The following is a 16,096-nucleotide window of genomic DNA, read 5'->3' as shown; positions in this document are numbered from 1 at the left end:
GATTCTTTACATAGATATGCATTTTTTTTTTTTAAATACAAGTTTTATTTATTTTTGACTGCACTGGGTCTTTGTTGCTGCCCAGGCTTTTCTCTAGTTGTGGCGAGTGGGGGTTACTCTCTAGTTGTGGTGCACCAACTTCTCACTGTGGTGGCTTCTCTCGTGTGGAGCACGGACTCTAGGGCGAGTGGGCTTCAGTATTGGTGGCATGTGGGCTCGGTAGTTTCAGCTCCTGGATTCTAGAGCACAGGCTCAATAGTTGTGGCACATGGGCTTTGCTGCATGGCATGCGGGATCTTCCTGGATTAGGGATGGAATCCGTGTCTCCTGTACTGGCAGGCAGATTCTTTACCACTGAGCCATCAGGGAAGCCAAGATATGTATTTCTATGCCTGTCTTCCCAGATTATACAAGTATTGCATCCTTGTTGTTTAAAAAAATGAGAAAAAAGCAAAACACAAGACAACAATTAAAATCACTGTTTTAAATATTGTTGATAACACTGATTATCATTGTTAAACCATTTTTTTGTATTTATCCCTCCAGAATTTTTCTTATACATGTATGTGTGTATCTCTGCAAAAATGGGATCATAAGGTACAATCTGATTTCCAATCTGCCTTTTAAATATTATTATATTTGGAACAGCTTTCAATGCCAGCATATTAACGAATATACATACTCCTACGTAATTGTATGTAAAGCAGCATGGTAACTAGTTCAGATTTTTCCCAGGAACCTGAAACCACATATTTGTTAATTGCATCTATGGGCGTCTATTGAACTTTGGGAAGCGTGTGTGTGTGTGTATGTATGGTCTTACTTAAAGCTGTAGTAAAAACCACAGATATATCTGGCACTATGTGCTTTATGTATGTTAATTTATTTTCTTGTAAGCACCCAAGATGAAGTTAATATTATTAACCCCATTTTACAGATGAGGAAACTTACCCAAGGTCAGACACCTAGCCTGTGTAAGAGTCAAGATTCAGTCCAGGCTATGCCTCTGACCCTACACTTCCAAGAATGGTTCCACCTGTTCGGTTTCACACTCTAGCTCCTGTTACATAACTGGGGAGGGGGTGCTGTAGGAACTCCAGTCCTAGAAAGAAAAGTCTTAGTATGACAGGTATGAAGTCCAGAGAGTTCTTGCTTTCATATCAAGCCACCTGTAAGTTCATTACAGAGTTTGACGACCATCCATGCAGCTCTTTTTTCTCTGGTCTTCTCTGACCATCTTTCCCCTCCCTGTCATCCCATCTTTTTCTACTTTCTCTGCCCTTCCTGCAGGCTTGGGCTCCATGTGGAAGGTCTCCAGTGGAGGCTTAAGCCCTTCAGAGTGAAACAGCTATGAAACAAACACACCTTTCTTTGGTCACTGTTGACACCTGTCAGAAGTATTTGATGTTAGGCTCTCACAGTCACTTTCTTCCATTTTACCAGACTTCCTCCCAGGAAGGGCTGGGAGGGGATCTTGGGGAGGAAGCAAAGAGGATGAGGGGGGGAAGAAAACCCCCATCCTGCCACAACATAGAGCTTCGGATTTTGCTCCACTTTGATGCTAAGGTCTCTGATTCTCCCTGGTTCATTCTGAAGTTTGGGGGTGGGGTAGGGAGGAGAGCATGAGAGCTGCTGAGCCTCTGAGCCATGGCATGGCTTCAAGAAGCTGTTTGATGAGCACCCTTGAGTGGACACCTCTATTTCCCTCCCCTCCAAAGAATGACAGTCACCTTGGGTAAGTCTACTGTTAGAGCTGACTGGCTGGAGGTTTGTGTAGGACAGACTCAGGGTCTCATCTCTTCCAGGAGGTTTTCAGAATGGAACTTGTCATGTAAGAAAATCATCGGGCCTTTCCAGTGGGTCTGTGATCTTCTGATTAAACCACTGTGGTAAAAGACCTTTTCTTTTTCTTTATTTCCAATCATTGCAGACCAATACTGCTTAAAAGTGCAATGCATTTGTGCAAGAAGAAGAAAAGACAATGATTTAATAGGAAAAAATGAAGTAAAAAAAGACAAAATGCAAGTCCTATATTTATTTGTAGATTCAAATAGACATTCGATAGACATTATTGAATTGCTAAAAAACTTTCTAAATACATATTCTTGATTTCTCTGCTTATCTTGCTGTAGTCCAGTAACAGTTTGCAGACCTGCCCTGCCTGGCCTTTGGATCACACTTTGAGCAACTTTGATCTAGTTCACTCGTCCCTTCTCTGTTTGGAAAAGTTTGTTCATTTGCGCATTCATTCTCTCACTAAACATTTATTAAGCACCCGTTACAGGCCGGGCATATAGGTTGATCCTGACTTTCTCAGGTTTACTGTAACACCCATGATTATATGTTATTTTTACATAATTAAATTTCAATAGTCCTGGAATACATAAAGATAACGTGATGTTCATCATAATAACATTGGAAAGAAAAATTGTCTTAGACCTGGTCTGGGATAGATTCTTTCTGTGTGTGATGTCATTCAAAACCTCTTACTGGGGAGAAAATCAATGCCCCTGATAAAACACCTACACAACTTTCTGATAGACTGTAATGGGATTGAGACTTGTTCTGGGAAACCAGTCACCCTCGCACTTCCTTCCCTCCATTCCCTGTTGGCCGTTAGACAACTGTGTAGTTGACATTTAGCCATACATTCTTTTCTTCCCTTTTCTAGTCTGATTATCTGGCCATTCCTATCAAGTGTGGATCTTTGAGATGGACTCCTAGAGACTTCTTCCCTTGAAGAAAGTCCACAGCAGTTTGCCACATGATCGTATCTAGGGAAGGAGGAGACAGTTTTGGTGGGTTGGTGGAGTTGGCAGGAACCTGTGACCTTGAGCAAGCTTTGTAATATTTCTGAGTTTCATTTCATCTATGAAATGGAGAGCATAATACCTCAGGTTGTGGGAATTAGGTGCGGCATTGGATGGAAAGTGTTTGGTAAGTAATGTGTGCACTGTAACTGTTCACCATTATTATCACATTATTGACCAGAGACGTATTAATGTGTATCAATATGTCTTTTGTTCCCCAAACGTTATTAACTGGAGACATTTCAATATTCACTTACATAACAAATTGCCAGCCACAGGCATACGTTTCTGCAAAAATTCCCCTGGTCAATAATGAGTTAAGATGATGACTGTGGACTCCGGGTCTCCTTGAAGTCAAAAGGCCTGTGCTACCAAGTTACTCTGCTCCAAGTCAAGCTCTGGGTCTTAGCTTGCTCTGGTGGGAATGAGACTCCACCAGGGGGCTCAGGAAAGGAACTCCTCAGGGCAGCAAAAGCCCAGTCCCTCAGGGGGAGGAGGGGACAGCCTGAAGTGGGGAGGGTCAGCCAGGCTTGCTGACTGATGGGGTAACACTCAATTTCCCACACCTTGAAATCTCCCCCTAAGGTCGAGGGGAGGGCATTAAGCTCGAATCCGCTTGGGGCCAATTCTGGCTGAAAGACTTACAGCAGGTGTGTGATCTGGAAGCCAGCCAAGCCGACTCACCCCACAGCTGTGGGAGAAGGCAGCGGTCTCCTGTGGTTTCAATTCTGTGGCTGTTACTCAGGCACCGTTTATGGGCTGTCCTTTTTCACAGCTTTTCTCTTCGCTCTTCGAGGTTTGGGTTGAGGGGAGGAGGGAGGTCTGTTTTGTTCTTTGTGCTCTTGGTAGAAGAAGCACACTTGTCATGTAGTGAATAATTTTTCTCCTTCAACCTCAATTTATTTTTTCTGAGAGGGTAGAGTCTGTGTGTAAGCGGCTCTGTAAAAGGCATGAGGGTGAGATGGAAGGGTAGAGTCAAGGGAACAGGAGGAGGGGAGATAGGAGTCTGGTCAATGTTCCCAGACCACATAGTATTGTGGAGACTTATACACTGACCATTCTCTGCCATAGTCCCCTCTCCCCATAGAAGAGGAGGAGGCAGAAGAGAGTGTTACGCAGGTGGTACAGCGAAACCAGCCTGCAGAACACCTGTGTGAGAACTAGAAAATGGCGCCCGCTCTGGGTGCACATGGCCCCATTGAGCTTGGCAAACTCGGTGCGTGTGGGCCTTCAGTCTCCATTGTCCCCTCTGCCTAGAGGTTTGTTCAGTGAACAGCCTGCACTACTGTGACCAGCAGCTCTGACTGGGGGACGACGGTTCCCAAACGCTGTGGAAGATGAGGCTTACAAGAAACTGACGTAAGGTGTAAAACCTGCCCTGGGTTACGGCTACCATGTCTGGTGGGTGTAAAGATACAGTGCATTTCCAGAAAGAAAGGCTTACTTCTAGGCAGTCCCTCTACTCATCCCGTACAGGCTTTACTTCCTCCATGAGGCATCAGTCAAACCCTGTATAATTGAGTTCTCCCCCTCCTCTTTTCACCAAAGTTGGGCTCCGTCTCTGTTTCCCCCCTTTATTGCTTCTTTTGGCTCCCCAGGAAGAGACTTCCTGGACTTCAAATTGAACTTTCTACTCCCAACATTTCTGCTACTAATACTACCTCTTATAGGAAAACTCTAGTGCCTTATTCTACTGAAAGAATCTTTTTTTCCCTTCTTACCAAATAGCACCTCTTTCAGAAAGGAGAAGAAGAAAAAGATAAGAGGGTAAAGGAACATGAGAGTGGAGAAAATCCTGCCTAGTCACACACAACTTTTTGCTTTAATTCATTCCCCACCTCCCCCACCATGGAGAAAGTGTCTAAAGCTTTCATCAGATTCTCAAAGGAGTCTTTGAGCCTAAAATTTCAAGAGCTGCTGCTATCAAATGATTCACAGAAGCCAAACAAAAGGGATGTAGAAAGTTCAGGGAGGGTTTATTAAATTTATTCTATCCCACTGTCTGATTTTCAGCAGATTATCTAATTTCTTTTAGACCTTGAGCGTGAACACTGCTGCTGATTGTCCTGCCTGGCTTGGATGGCCCCCAGAATCACATTATTCTAATTGCCAACTAGTAGGCAATCCCGTTCTTCATCCCCTCATCCTCCATATGTCACCGGAGTTACAATCCTAAAGTGTGTCTTTCATTATATCTCCACCAAACTCCAAGCAGCTCATTGGTGTCAAACTCCTCCGTTGTCTGGCCTACCCAACCTCCCTGACCTTATCTTGCTCTGTTCTCTAGCTAGTCCTCCAATTCAGCTGGATTGGCCAATGTACGGCCCGCCGCATGAACATCATGACCATCAGCCTCTGGGTTTTTATCTTAACTTAGGTCTTTGTTACCCCTTTCCCCTCAGCTTTCCAGAACCTTCCCATCATTTAAGGCCAGCCCTCTGATGTGGCATGCCCTGCTTCTGCGTTCCCACAGCACCCCATTTCCCCCATCACAGACCCCATGACTGTGTGCAGGAACTCTTGCCTTCCCTCTTCACCTCTCCCATTGGTCAGTGAGTTTCTTCAAGACATGGTTTGTGTCTGGCCAGCGATCTCAATATTGCCTGGAAGTTAGTATGTGCTTGGTAAACGTTTGTTGGATAACTGAAGCCTTCTCTGACAATTGTAGTGCACGCCTCTGTTGGGGCTGTATTTTCTCAAACTTTCAATATATTTATTGTTTTTACCAGTGACTGATAATCAGAATTACTGGGAGAGTTCTTATAAAATACAAATTCTCAGAGCTCTATTCTAGCCCTACTGAATTAGAATCTAGATGGGTAGGGCCCAGATTCTGTATTTTTACCAAGTTCCCTAGATGATTCTGATAACCTAGTTTGCTTTAAATCTGCAATTCTCAAACTTTCTTTTTTTGTCTTGGGGCCACTTTACACTCTTAAAAATCACTGAAAAATCTAAAGAGTTTTTGTTGATGTGAGTTGTAGTTATTACTGTTAACCAAACTAAAATTACCGAGGATAAATGACAAAATATTTATATATTCACTTCAAGTAATGATAAATCCGTTTACCATTAACATAAATGACACATTCTTGATTCAAAAATATTTTCCTAAACACAAATGTTAATGAGAAGAGTACCATTGTTTTGCATTTTTGCAGTTTGCTTTAATGTCTAACTTAATAAATGATAGCTGGGTGTCAGTCTGCTTCTGCATTCAATCCGGCACAATTTGCAATGTGTAGTTTTGGATGCAATATACGAAGAAAATTAAACTTCACATGAACAAAGAGAAGCACTTTAATAGGCTTTTTAGATCGTTGTGGATGTTTTTTCTTTGAAAGTACTCCAAAAATTGATGTTATAATTTCTTAAAGGTTAGTTGCAATGTAAAATCTGAACCACATCGATGAACTCTGAACACTTGCAGAGAATGAGAGAAATAGGTCTGTCAGTCCTTAGTATTATTAGAAGATAGTTCTGACTTTTTTTGAGGTTTCTACAGTGATTATTGTTCATTACTTTTGCAACTTTTTCATGAAGATCATTCTCACATTGTTTAATTCACTCAGCAAATATTGTTGAGTGCTGTGTGGCCGGTGGTATTCTCGGCATCGAGGCTCTAAATGTAACCTATCCCACGGTGAAATTAATTGACCACAGAGGCCCCAATTTCAGGGTTGCTGCAAGGCCATCTGACACCTTTGTGTATGTTAGAGGTCTCACAGGCACACACTTCTGCAACCAGAGCCCCCTCCTTCAGATGGACATAACCTCACACAGGACACAGGGTTTGCTGAAAGGACTGTGGGTATAACTATAGCTAACCATTCACTTGTTGGCTGAGTACTTTTGTGCAGTGAACAACTTAGGCAACTGCTCGAGGTAGCCTTACATGTTGTATATTTCTCTTGTTTTTTAAGCTGGTTAGCCTCAGAGCCAGAATTTGAACCTAGGTGGTGAGGCTCCAGAAGGTTCCAGGAAGTCTGTGACCTTAACCACTGGACTATGTAATCCCTGATGCATAGCGGACTCTCACCAAATGGCAGGTGTGTGAGTAGTAGTTATATTACATCCTCTTAGACTTTAACAGATTTCTGTTGGGAGATTTATGTGACTTGAAACGTGTGGTACTTCCTAAAGACTAATAAAAAGAACTGAACTTATTTCACAGAGGGGCATGTCCGCACCACTTCAGCACAAACAAATGTTCAACAACTACAAAGAATACTGGCCCACTTTGGTGTTAACTACCAAAACTTTGTCACTGGGGCATTGATGAAACTCTCAGCCAAGTAACAATATTAGCTGGTCACTTACCCTGTCTTCAACTGTGTCAGATGCTACTGAGTTTCAACTGGAAGAGAACTGAGAACTGGCTGTTGGATTTATTAACATAATAGTAACCTTATCAACAGCCATTTCATCTGAAAGGCATCGGCAAAAGCTTGATTAGAATGTGTTTGATTGGGTTGAACTGAATTTTTCAATTGCATCTCACTGAAATGTCAAAGAATGGGCCTTCATCAGCTGTATTTCTACAGATCTCTGTATTTTGTACAGTTATATTTCATTCTTTTGCTACTGCATGAATCCTTGCAAAGTTTGGAGATGCACGTCTGCAGACATCTCAGCTGCAGTTGTTGGTGGCCAGAGGGTGGGGGAGACCCACTGTCTGCGGCAGAGTAATGAGACTGCCTGGAATGTGGTGAGCTGAGAATAGCTGAGGTCTGGGGGAGCCTCTCTCCACCTAATCAAAGCTCTCACCTGCAGCCCTTCCTGCACCTGCGTGTGGAGCACTATGAAAGCAGGCAGCCCAGCAATTACAAACAGCTTGACAGATGACCTGACCAAGGGACTGAGGATGTGGTTGGTGGGGGATGGGGGAGGGAGGGAAGGGGACAGAGACGGGGAGAGGGCAGGTGACTTTTTCAGTGCTTCCAAGAATCATCTGAACAGAGATTAAAGCTCTGTGGAAGGGGCTAGGAGAGAAGTAACCGAGGCCTCACAAAATTAAGCTTGGACTAAAGCGCTGTGTGGCCATGACCGTCTGTTCTGCCAGCTGCAGTGTCTTCAATTATGAAAGGAGATGACTGGTTCCTGTAACCTTGAAAGTCCCTTCTGGTGCTCTGAGCTGATATAGCATGACTGTAAGTTTTATGAGTTAAGAGTAATGTTTTAAAAAAGCAAAACTTTTTTTGGTTTTTCTTCCCAACAAGTAGGAAAGAGTGTTTCGGAAATGAAGTTTGTTTTGGAACCTATACTACCTACCAAAAATAATAACATAAAATGTCCTTTCACTAATCTTCTAATATGTCTCTTCTAGCCTTTTTGGATATTTAACATGCTTCCCTAGGATGTTTCATAAATTTACATCAAGAGTATATGGTAGGAAGGTCAAAAGCTAGGTGTTAGCATCATCAGATGGATCTGAGTTTAAGTTCTTTCACGGCCATTTGTTGGCTGTGTGAACAAAGGCAAATTATGTAGCTTCTCCAAATTCCTGTTTTCTCAAATATAAAATTGGGGATAATACCAATACCATTCTCATGGGTTTTTGTGGGGATGAAGTGAGATAAATGAAGATTAAAAGCTTAACATAGGGTCTGGCAGATAGCAGGCTCTCCTTAGCCACTCTTACCACCATCATCACCATCATTACCACCACCACCATCACCTATGAAGTAAGAAAGGGCAGAAAGAATCATCCATTTTACAGCATGGAAAACCAGAGTCCATACTCAAACTACAAGATTCAGGAAGAAAACTGAGTTCCACCAGCTCATCAATTAAGCTGTCTTTAGTCAGTAGCTCCCTTCCTCCATTGTGAAAGTGAAAGTGACCGTCGCTCAGTAGTGTCCGACTCTTTGCAACCCCATGGACTATGCAGTCCATGAAATTCTCCAGGCCAGAATACTGGAGTGGGTAGCCTTTCCCTTCTCCAGGGGAATCTTCCCAATCCAGGGATCGAATCCAGGTCTCCTGCATTGCAAATACATCTAAACCCTCCTTTGGAGGAATGTCTGACGGATGGAGTGGCTTCTACTCCTCAGTGGTACCCAGGAGGAGGGAGGTCTTCCTTTCCACATGCAACCAGAGGAAGACTTGCTGAAAGCTGACTGTGACTGTGATACCCTGGGTGTGAATGTTCCATCAGACAACTTGGAACCCAGAGAACAGGGATTATGCTGTACCAGCATATTGTCACTGGTGAGGATGAATCTTTTATTTCCCTGTTATAGTCTGATTGAGAGCTAGAAGTGTTGGAATTTTGCTTTGTTCTGTTTGGTTTTTAACAACAAGAAGGAATGAATGTGCTTTGGGAGTAGGAATCAAAGAATGAGTCCTAGTGTAAACATTCAGATTGCAGGTTTTAAGAGAATAAAAATTTTGCTTATATAATAGATTTTTCTTATGTCTCCCAATAAAACATATCAATATTCAATTACACTTATTGATAAATACCAATAAAATAACATATTGTGATTATTCACTTTGAGTAATAGCCTATAAATACACTTTTTATGATGGGGTAGCATAATGGTCTGTATTTTCCAAACTTTAGAATTATAGTATACTTGATAATTTTCTTAAAATTTTAACTTGAAATGACTATTTATATTAATCAATATCCTCTTCCAAGTGTTGTCAATGTGTACTGTATTTTTGTAGAATTGCAATTAATGTGCATTTATTATTATGTGCATGAATATTTTTCATTTAACACTATTTTCTGAACAAATTTTCATGTTTTCCCACAGTGATATTTATTTTAAGGTTAAATATTCCATTGCATGAGTAGATGCTGTAAATATCTAAAGTGTTTTTGCCTATGCTATTTTTCTGAAGTATCTTCAGAAGGTGTTTTTACCTTGATCAGAAGGTATAAATATTTTATAATTCTTATCAAAGTTATTTAGCACTCAATAAATTGACATTATTTTGGTCCCTATCAGTTCTTAGGATATTTCCAAATTAATAATCTGCTTTAAAATTAGCTTTCAGTTCAGTTCAGTTCAGTCGCTCATTCGTGTCTGACTCTTTGCAACCCCATGGACTGCAGCACACCAGGCCTCCCTGTCCATCACCAACTCCCGGAGTCTACACAAACCCACGTCCATTGAGTTGGTGATGCCATCCAGCCATCTCATCCTCTGTCGTCCCCTTCTCCTCCTGCCCCCAATCCTACCCAGGATCAGGGTCTTTTCCAATGAATCAACTCTTCGCGTGAGGTAGCCAAAGTATTGGAGTTTCAGCTTCAACAACAGTCCTTCCAATGAACACCCAGGACTGATCTCCTTTAGGATGGACTGGTTGGATCTTCTTGCAGTCCAAGGGACTCTCAAGAGTCTTCTCCAACACCACTGTTCAAAAGCATCAATTCTTTGGTACTCAGCTTTCTTCACCGTCCAACTCTCACATCCATACATGACTACTAGCCTTGACTAGATGGACCTTTGTTGGCAAAATAATGTCTCTGCTTTTAAATATGCTATCTAGGTTGGTCATAACCTGCCTTCCAAGGAGTAAGCATCTTTTAATTTCATGGCTGCAATCACCATCAGCAGTGATTTTGGAGCCCAAAAAATAAAGTCTGACACTGTTTCCACTGTTTACCCATCTATTTCCCACGAAGTGATGGGACCAGATGCCATGATCTTAGTTTTCTGAATGTTGAGCTTTAAGCCAACTTTTCCACTCTCCTCTTTCACTTTCATCAAGAGGCTCTTTAGTTCTTCTTTGCTTTCTGCCATAAGGGTGGTGTCATCTGCATATCTGAAGTTATTGATATTTCTCCCAGCAATCTTGATTTCAGCTTGTGCTTCATCCAGCCCGGCATTTCGCATGATGTACTCTGCATATAAATTAAATAAACAGGGTGACAATATACAGTTACCAACAATAAAACTTAGTAATCCTACCATTATTATGCCATAACTCTCATTGTTGTTCTGTACTTTGAGAAAACAGACCTACAAAAGAGCATATAACTCATTAAAAACAAAAAAAAGAATGACAACTAGTGTCAACTATCACTCAGCTTCTGTGTCAGAAAGACAAGAGGGAACAGTGGCAGGAGCAGTGAGGAGCCACAGCATTCCAGCCTCCTCTCAAGGGGGCTGCTCCCCCCAGTTAAGTATGGTCATGGGGGAGAGCAGGCCCAGCATGGCCAGGTATGGCAGTTAGCTATTGCTATCTGACAAACTACCCCCAGACTCAGTGACTTAAAACAATAAGCGTTTATTATTTACCTACAACCTATGGATCAGGTAGGTAGTTCTTCAGTCTTGGCTGGATTCACTCATGCTTGTGAGGTCATCTTCTGGGTCAGCTGTGAGTTGTTTGCTGATCTTGAATAGGCTCTCTTGCATGTCTTGGGCCTTGGCCGGGGCAACTGAGATAACTTGTGTTTGTTTGATATGATCACTTACTTTCCTGTGGGTGAGCCTGAGCTTGTTCACAGGGGTCTTGGCACGTTTCCAAGAAAGAGAGAGCTATGGCCAAGGCCTCTTAGGTCCAGGCTCAGGACTGGCATGCTCATTTCTGTCATATTATTTTTTTAGACAATTTTAAGATAGTTTATTATTAACCTAAGAGCCATTAGGATTTACAAAAAGGAATAAGCGTAGCTAGCTTAAGATAGCTGTTGCCAAAAAACCTCAGGAGATTCCTGGGAGATACCATTTCAGATTGCCCAAGACTTCTGTCACTGCAGTGGAAGTTTCCTTCTGATGGGACTAGAGAAGATTAATAAGTGATGACTGTTATTCTCAGGTATGGCATACTTAGCTCCATTTTCCCTTACTAAAAATAGGATGTGCATTCACAGTTATGGAGAATGATGCCTGCAAATTTCCAGCAAAATGACCATATTTGTCTCAAAATTCTTGTGTGTGTAGTTACTCAGTGGTCTCTGACTCTTTGCAGCCACATGGACTGCAGCCCACCAGGCCCCTCTGTCCATGGGATTCTCCAGGCAAGAATACTGGAGTGGGTAGCCATTTCCTTCTCCAGGGGATCTTCCCAACCTAGGGATTGAACTCAGGTCTCTGGCACTGCAGGCAGTTTCTTTACCAACTGAGCCACCAGAGAAGCCCAAAAACACAGTGCTATGTATCAGCTGGGAATCGAACCCAGGCCTCCCGCGTGGCAGGCGAGAATTCTACCACTGAACCACCAATGCAAGCCTCAAAATTCTGACTGGCATATTTCAAGAAAAGAATTGGGAGGATCTTGCATTTCAGGGGTCCACATGAGATCAGAGTGTTTGGATTAGATGTCTCCATAACTCATTTCTGTCATATTCTGTTGGCCAAGGCAAGTCATAAGGCTTGATCCAGAGGCAAAATGTGGGGACATAGATGTCAACTGTTTACGGGAAGCACTCTAAAGTGACATTGCAAACTGTGTGGTCAAAGGGAGGGGTGAAGAATTGGGGCCATCTATGCAATTAATTGGCCACGTGCTGTCTTCCAAGTTTTCAGCAGAAGTTAGAAATACAGATCTTTTTATATGAAATCTCCTGAGTTTTAAGTACTACCAACTAATTTACAACTTTCAAGACAGTAGTGTGTCAACACTCTGTGGGCCAAACACATCATATCTGAGTTGGATGTGGTTTGTCGGCCATTTGCAACCTCTAGGTAAATAATTTGCTGACGTTTCCACAGTACTTGGCTGAGAAGGAGATTTGAACCAGGGTTGTCTGGACTCCAGGCCCATACTCATTCAGCAAAATTTGCATGTCTTCCAAGTAAGAGCTTTGAAAAACAAAGATAAAGAAAACACAGTCCCTTCCCTGAAGGGTCTTCCAGTCAAAAGTGGTAGACAGTATGTAAACAAACATTTAATTCATGTGATTAAATGCTGTGCTGGGCTGCGCTTAATCACTCAGTCGTGTCCAAATGTTTGTGATCCTTTGGACTGTAGCCCATCAGGCTTCTCTGTCCATCGGGATTTTCCAGGCAAGAATACTGGAGTGGGTTGCCTTGCCCTCCTCCAGGGAATCTTCCCAACCCAGGTATCGAACCCAGGTCTCCCGCATTGCAGGCAGATTCTTTACTGACAGATTAAATGCTACAGATTGATTCATTGGCTCTCTCTCTCTGCCTGTTCATATATGCCGCACCCTGAGGATGGAGTGATTGATCTCATTGGTAAATTTGGGGAAAGCACCTGGGTATGTTCAGCTGAGTCCTTCTGTGTGTGAGCTCAGGGCAGGGCCTGGCTAAGGCGAATGTGTGTTCTCTGAGCCTTCCCGCTGAGGGTCCTCCCAGAACAGGTCCCTCCATGCTGGCCTCTCTCCAACCCCTACCTTGGTGGTGGAGAACTGCTGAGAATGGGCAGGAAAGCCACTTGATTCTGGGACTCAGGAAGCAAGCTCATTTAGTTCTCATGCTAGGCTCTGTATTCCTACCCAACTTTATCAGTAATGAAGGTGACATCTTGGCTTCTGGATTTCTCTTCTTTTTTAATTTTATTTCTTATTAATAACTTGTTCAGAATTGGGATAGGGAAAAGACATAGAGACATGTTATTTATTGAGGGACAGCCTCAGAGACCTCAACGGTACTATGATTATTAGAGTATGTGGTATGTACTGTATATACTATATATATGTACTATATATACTATTGTAATATGTAAATATTACATGTAATATACATACTGATACACATATATTTACATCATGTATATTATATTATGTATATCACATACGATATTTATATTATATTACAATCAATATTTACATAATGTTACAGTAGTAGTTATATAATATATGTAAATATACATACCTGTGTATTCACACTCACATATACTCCACGGGCTTCTGTACATATATACACAGGTATACACATGGCATTCTAAGGGCCCTGACTGCTCAGACCCTTCACCATGCTGCCTCCTAGAACTCAACCTTGAATTTGCATGTACCTAAGTGGGGGTGTAAGTCTCATATTCAAGCAAAGGAAACAGAAATGTTCTTAACCCAAACAAAAGCTGGCATTGAAAACGTGGAACAGCACTTGCTATCATATTACAAAATTACCCGTTATATTTTGACACACACTTTTTCTTTCAGGACTCTCCTTAGATATGATCTGCTTCAGTCTCACTCTAGCTTCTGTTACCATGTTGTTAACAAGGGCTTATGTTTTCCAGAATAAAATGGGTTTGATTTCAAAGGACTCTCAGATTGCCTTCTGGGTCTCAGAATGTCCTGATTTTATTTATTTACTGAGTGTTCTGAGCACCCAGTACGTGGTGGGTGCTGTGTTGGGTGCTGGGGTAACTACAGAACATGGAGTTGCATCCCTGCCCTCAGGGAGCTGTGGTCTCCAAGGAAAACCTGAAGCGAGAGAGGGAAGTGAGGACCCAAAGCACACTAGGGCCTGAGGTCAAGGAAGGCTTCAGGTCCTGGGATCTCCATGACAGGCTGAGGACCAATGGCCCTCTCATTTCTTCTGATGAGATTTTCCTTTCACAGCGTTTGCTTTTCACCTGGTTAATGCATATTGTCTGTTGTGTCCTGAGGACAGTTTGAGGGGGACTATCCAACCCTTTGCATATTTTCCATCTATCAAAAGAGACTGCAGACTGTCAGGTCGTGCCGGCTGGGGAAGCCCGTCTTCCTTACCAGCTTCAGCCAGAAGCTCACCCACTCACTCTCCTTCATTCTCTTTGTTTTTCCTCCTCCCAGCATGCTGCAGCCAAGATAAGAAGGAATCAGTCCCATGGAAGGAATTTCATGTCTCTCTAGCAGGTTGGCAAGATAAGCTTGAGAAGGAAGCCACATCAAAAAAGGAGGCTGCTGCCACCATTAGGTATCTGCAGTGCGAATGAGTCAGTCAGAGCCCTCATTTCCATGAGGTGCCTGTAGCAACCTTAGGGGCAGTTAATACTTTCCATTCACAGAGGTATCTGTGACCATTTACAGTATATGCATAAGACTCCCCATGACACAACACCCCCCATATCACCTCATGTTGACAAGTCAATTCTGGGCCCAGAGTAAACGTTGGTTTAATCAGTACTGTAATGTTCTAGATCCATTCTCTGACGAGGAGACAATATCTGGGGAAGTAAAAACCATGGAGTCAGATGACCTGAGTTAATTAAAACCCTAAACGACTTTATTTTTAAATCAAGTCTTTTTTTTAGACTTATTATATGTGAACCATTTTCAAAGCCTTTATTGAATTTGTTACAATATTGCTCCTGTTTTATGCTTTTAGATTTTTGGCCATGAGATATGTGGGATCTTAGTCCCTGACCAGGGATCGAACCCACACTTCCTGCATTAGAGGACAAAGTCTTAACCTCTGGACCACCAGGGAAGTCTCCCTAAATGACTTTAAGGATGTTATTAAACTTTTAAAATACTAGATTGTGGTTCTATAAAATAATTTTTTATTGAATAAGATAATGATAATACCCATCTCATAATGTAATTAAATTGAAATGAGGTAATGTACTCAGCATGTGGGTGGGCCATATAGAGACTCAGTAAAAAGTTCACCTCTGTCATTCCTGGGGTCTTGCTGGTGACAGAGAAATTAAAGAGGTAAGAAAATGTACTACTTGGTCTGACAAAGGTTGTCCACAGTGCACGGAATGTACTTCCAATGCCCCCAGTACCATTTGAAGTTGAAATATTTCCCAATCCAGTCAGGTCTTAGTGAGTTGACCAGGCACAAAGCTGCCAATGTTTTTTCTCATCCTGGAGACAACAGGTGGAGGAGGCAGGGCTCCAATTGCCCTGATACAACTGGATGGAACAGGGAGAACCTGTATTACAAATACTTTAGGCCAAGGCACCAACCAGAGGGTGATCCTGAGAGGCATCTAGGGAAGGCTTCAAGGTCAAATTGGAGAAGTGGAAAAATGGAGAGAAAAACAAGAGTGAGAGTGAAAATAGAGAAGGTTTGACGGAACCCTCACTCTCTGCCTAATTCTCTCTTTTTCTCTCTTCCTTGAAAATGTGCAGGAGATGCTACCTGGCTGCATTGGGACTTTTTTAGAAAGGTGGACACATTTACTGCAAGAGAACCTTCTCTGGGGAAAGGGACAGGCCCAGGAGCGCACAGGAGTGTTCACTGGAACTTCTGTCTTACAGATGGGGAGTTCCTTGTGGGTGGTGGGCTGCCCTGCTGCAGGGGGCGGGGGAGAATGTTTTTAGCTCCTCAGGGTGCGAACCAGCTGCACTTAGAGAGAATGGAACATTCTCCTCCTTACACTGATTTAGTCTGATTTTCACTGTCAGATACTTTAATGAAGGCCCTGGG

At 42.5% G+C, this 16,096-nt stretch overlaps 1 protein-coding gene and 1 non-coding gene across 2 annotated transcripts in view; one reads left to right on the top strand and one right to left on the bottom strand.

The window, feature by feature from the left end:
* The first annotated feature begins 1,557 nt into the window (after positions 1-1,557).
* CHRNA9 (cholinergic receptor nicotinic alpha 9 subunit) overlaps positions 1,558-16,096 on the top strand; it is a 75,938-nt gene continuing 61,399 nt past the window's right edge. Inside the window, exon 1 of the mRNA XM_081592020.1 lies at positions 1,558-1,735. The gene's annotated coding sequence lies outside the window, so the exon portion shown is untranslated. The remainder of the gene's footprint in view (positions 1,736-16,096) is intronic.
* TRNAG-GCC (transfer RNA glycine (anticodon GCC)) lies at positions 11,924-11,994 on the bottom strand. Its single transcript has one exon. It is a non-coding gene; the product is annotated as a tRNA-Gly (tRNA).

Source organism: Giraffa tippelskirchi, chromosome 1 (assembly GCF_054371585.1).
Source record: "Giraffa tippelskirchi isolate mGirTip1 chromosome 1, T2T-mGirTip1v1.2.pri, whole genome shotgun sequence".
NCBI lineage: Eukaryota > Metazoa > Chordata > Mammalia > Artiodactyla > Giraffidae > Giraffa > Giraffa tippelskirchi.
Note: the sequence above shows the minus strand (reverse complement) of the source record. Positions and strands in the feature narration are given on the sequence as shown.